Raw genomic sequence first — 4,741 nt, forward strand, 5'->3', positions numbered from 1 at the left:
CTTTACATCCGCATTCTTTTCCGGTCGGCGTATTCTTCAAAATAAAAGTATTGAGTAGTTCCAGCACCACTCAACTTTTAAGTCAGTAAAGTAAAGACCCAAATTGTAGGGCCACAAAGGAAAGAAAAACACATTTAAGAAACAAATCAATATGTATTTTTCATTTAATAATTTAAAAGTTGTTTATATTCATGAATCATGATTGCACAAACTGGGAGCACATCGATTTGATTGATTGATTTATTAATAGTTTGCAGAATTGCAGTACATTTCAAGTAGACCTACAACTCAATACAACAACTGTTAACTGTGAGTGGACGACACCATAAACCATTACACTTGTTTACAATAGGGCCCACCATTTTCAATTCATCACGTACGTACAGTACACAACTATGTAGTCAAAATAGGAAATCATCATAGAGGAATAGAGGAGGTAAAAAGGGAAAAGAAACATATGCAGTGAGGGGGAAAAGGGGTGGGTGGGGGATTCCGATTTTACGGAGGCCAGTTTCGAATTGCAGCATTTGAAGAAGTCAAGGGATTTGCATGTCTTAAATCATGTCATCTCATGCCAACTCTGCAGGTCGGTTTTAAACAAGATATAGGGAGGGTGTAATAACGGTGTGGCATCCCTGTGGTTCGCTGACACTTTGCTGTTGATGTCACTCATATCCATGGTGTTATTCTTGCCCAAATATGGAGGGATTGAGACTGGATCAGAGATTATGAATTCACAATATGTGAAAAATATTGGGGATTTACTTCTTTGGCATACTGACAATTGGTCCATTGGTTTGGGAGATTAGGCACAGACAGACAGACAGACGGACAGACATGCCTGACACCTTTCTCCAAAGCACTTTCTTTTTTTTGTCAAATATGTTTTTATTGAACAGATAAATTATTACAAACATTATAATATGAAATACTTTTTTTATGAAACATAATGAAAGAAAAAATAAAGACAAAAAAGATAAAGAAATCCCTTAACCCTCCCACCCATACTGCTCAGTGACATTGCATACTATATAATAAGATGATAGAAAGCTCATGGAAAACATCTGAAAAGAAAATGGCGTACAGTCAACCATATCAATGGTATCCTGTCTATTAATCGTTTCTACTCAGGTAATGGACAAGGGGCAGCCAAATCTTATCAAACTGTCTCTCCCTGTTTCTCAGGAAATACCTTATTCTCTCAAGATGAAGTGTACTAGTCATTTAATTTAACCAGTGCTTAAATGAAGTGTACTAGTCATTTCATTTAACCAGTGCTTCCTTCTTCCAGTGTGTCAGAATTAGTTTTTTCGCTGTAATCAGACCATATGAGAAGAGTTGTTTCTGTGCTTTCGTCAACATAGGCATGGAGTCTGACAAACCCAGAATTATTAGTACAGGATCGGGGTCAATATGAATACTCAAAATATCAGAGAGCGTCTCAAATATCTTAATCCAATATCTTTGTATCCGAGGGCAAAGGGCGAAGCTATGAAGAAGATTAGCATCTATCTAATTTAACATTTGTGGAGTTGGTCACCTGACCAAAAGCGGTTGACAGAAACTGGTCGACATGTTCTGTTGCCCCAACACGGGCAGAAACAAGGCCTTTTAACCAGGCTACTTACACACACTACAACTCGCTTACAATTCGCAAACCTGGCAACACTGTTCCGTGTTCTCATAGGCCCTCCAGGCCCGCCCCCACAGCTACTTTTCAGTCTCACAATCGGCCATCTTGCTTTTTACTTCGATGCGCGAGTGGACATTTAATGCAAATACATTAATTATAGCTCCAGCAAGCAAACACAAACACCTCAACTCCATCTCATTGTGAATAAGAATTCCGAGGGGAAAAATAATTTTTGGAACGCCACTTTCACCCAGTATGAAGCTAAATGTGGAAGCCGTGTGTGTCACACCAACACTGGTGACCCAGAGAATCCTGTGCCGATTCTCAGGCATCTGGCCTGAGGCACTGCCTGCGAGTTGGCTCTGCGTGCGCTTTTTCCAACTCTCACTGATTTATCCAGCTCACACGTCAATCACAGTCAGCAGCTCTCAGCCTGCACACACACGCACGTCTGTCTTGCGCACACGCGCACACACACACACATACACACACACACACACACACACACAGAGACACAGAATAGGCATGCAGGCTAAGGCGAGTGGCAATTTAATGCAAATAAATTATTTATAGGTCCAGCAAGCAAATCATGATGGTCTGTAGGTCACAATCACATTCCGATTTGAGGGGTTGTGTTTTGTATGACATTTTGGCCAGTAGTTTTATATCTATCTCAGCTTTTGCCTGATAGCACACATGCTAACAGTGCTGACCACAACGTTAGCAGCATTTGATGACAGCTTGCCATAGCAACGTACAGTGTGCGCAGACCTAACGTGAGCTTCTGGGACAGAAACTTGCGTTTTCATGACAGCAGCAGCTGCTGCACCCTGTGATAGATACTGTGCTAAAGATGCTAAAGCAACACAAAACAACATCCACACGCAAAACAAACCAGGGACCAGGGTTGCCACATATCGTGGATGTGAGAGTGAAACAAGCAACCAGGTCTATAAAAATGTTAATAGGCCAGTTCAAAGTAGGTAAATCAGAAATGGTCCGGAAATTAGTCTTAAAATAATCAATTATAGTGTTGACTGTCACACTTTGTTGTCTAATGTTGTTTCAGAGCAGTGGAACTCAAACATTTCCATGTCAAGGACTACCAATAGATAAACAAGTCCAAAGTAGCTTATAATGATCAGACTTGGCAACACTGTCTCTAGGTTGAACGTTCGACTTTACAAGCTCACACATATGAAATATGTTTTTTTGAATCTTCAAACTGAGACATATTTGATGATAATACTGTTAGCACAGTCATCATACTCCAAGAGCATACAAATGGAACCAAATGGACCCTGATTTTCCCAGAGAGCAAATGGTATCAAATGGGGGTCTGTGGCCTAATGCATTTCAAACTGGGGCTTCTTGCTATTATATTCTCTGCATATCTTATCAACTTGGGGTGAATATTTCACCACAATACTTTACTGAATATTTCACAAGAATATAACACAAGAGTCAAATGTACGGTCAAATGTAATCACAATATAGGCTACAGATGTACATATTTATGACACAGTAAAATGTCGAAAATTAGTGCTATCCCCCCCCCCCCACACACACACACACACACGACAGGCAAGGCTGTTGTTTGCATCGTTAGCAGGCAGCAGCTACCTTGCCACTGCTCTCTGTGACTGTAGTTGTTTCACCATGTTTGCGTATTTATGAGAAATAAAAAACACTTTCTGTTATTGCAACGACACTGGGATGAGCCCGGCGAAGCCGGGCGAAATTCTAGTTGTATTACATTTGTCACAATGCGAAGAAATATCTGGGTATATGTTATGTCATTTTAATTTGGAATAATGCAGTCTATGTATGACTCGAAACTGGATAAGGCAATGTCTGGAATTGATAGAGCACGCATTCATTTCTTCAAGGCTGTCTTCCCAGAGCTCGTCTGAAATTGAAGTCCCCAGTTCATTTTCCCATGCCAGCTTAATAGCTGATGTAGTAGGTAGGTTTGCCACTTGAAATGATTCATAAAGATGTGACACCCTCACGTCTGGTACTGTATTATTAAGAAGGAACCTATCTAGGGATGAAGGTGTATCTCTCTCAAAAGTGGGAGAAAAGTTACGGATGTAGTTCCTAACCTGTAGAAACCTAAAAAAGTCACTCCTAGGGAGTCTATACTTTTCCTGCAGTTGAGCAAATGAGGCAAAAGTTCCACCCATATATAAGTCTCCAATTGTGCGTATACCCAAACGCTTCCATTGTGCAAACGTATCATCCAGTTGGGTTCCAAAGCACTTTCTAAGGTGCATGCAATTCAATTCAATTCAATTCAAAGGGCTTTATTGGCATGAGAAAACATACGTTTACATTGCCAAAGCAGAAATGCATGCATATTCACCTCTTACACCTCATACAAGCACCAAACCGCTCTTCAGGAGAAGTTAGGGGTAAGTAAGTGTCTTGCTTTCATGGACACTTTGACACTAATCCATGGGAGCCGGGATCGTTCCAATTCCCAAGCAACCGCTCTAGCTAATGAACCAATGCCACTCCTAGCTGGCACACTGTAAAAATAAATAGGTTATGCAAAAAAGCGTTATGTAATCTTCTTGATAAACAATAAGAACTGTCCGGGAGGGGGCACGGTGGCACAGTCGGTAGTGCTGTCGCCTCACAGCTAGAAGGTCCTGGGTTCGATTCCCGCTCGGGGTGCTGTGGGTGCTGGCGGCGTGTTTCCTCCTCCGCGTCATCAGTGCCCATACCCGAAAGCGGGGTTGGCGAAAGGGCCTTTCTGTGTGGAGTTTGCATGTTCTCCCCGTGTCCCCTAGGGTAGGTACCCTCACAAAAACATGCAGTAATCCTGGTCTCTAAACTGCCTCCCCCTGGCCAGCCGGGGCGCCTGATGGAGGGGAAAGGAACTGGTTGGAATAACGTGTTCCTTTCACGCGCTACGTCCAACCAGGGAAACTCCCCCCTGTCAGGTGTAAAGGAGCAACTTGGACACTCAAGCATGAAGGAAGCATGAGTTAAGTCCGTTGCTCTCCCCAGGTTGGCGGAGGGTGTGTAGATCACAGTAGATGATTGACACAGGGGTGAAAAATAGGTTACAAAATCGTGGGATAAAAAATATATTTAAAAAAA

The sequence above is a fragment of the Protomyctophum bolini genome, assembly GCF_963924005.1.
Source record: "Protomyctophum bolini genome assembly, chromosome: 6".
Lineage (NCBI taxonomy): Eukaryota > Metazoa > Chordata > Actinopteri > Myctophiformes > Myctophidae > Protomyctophum > Protomyctophum bolini.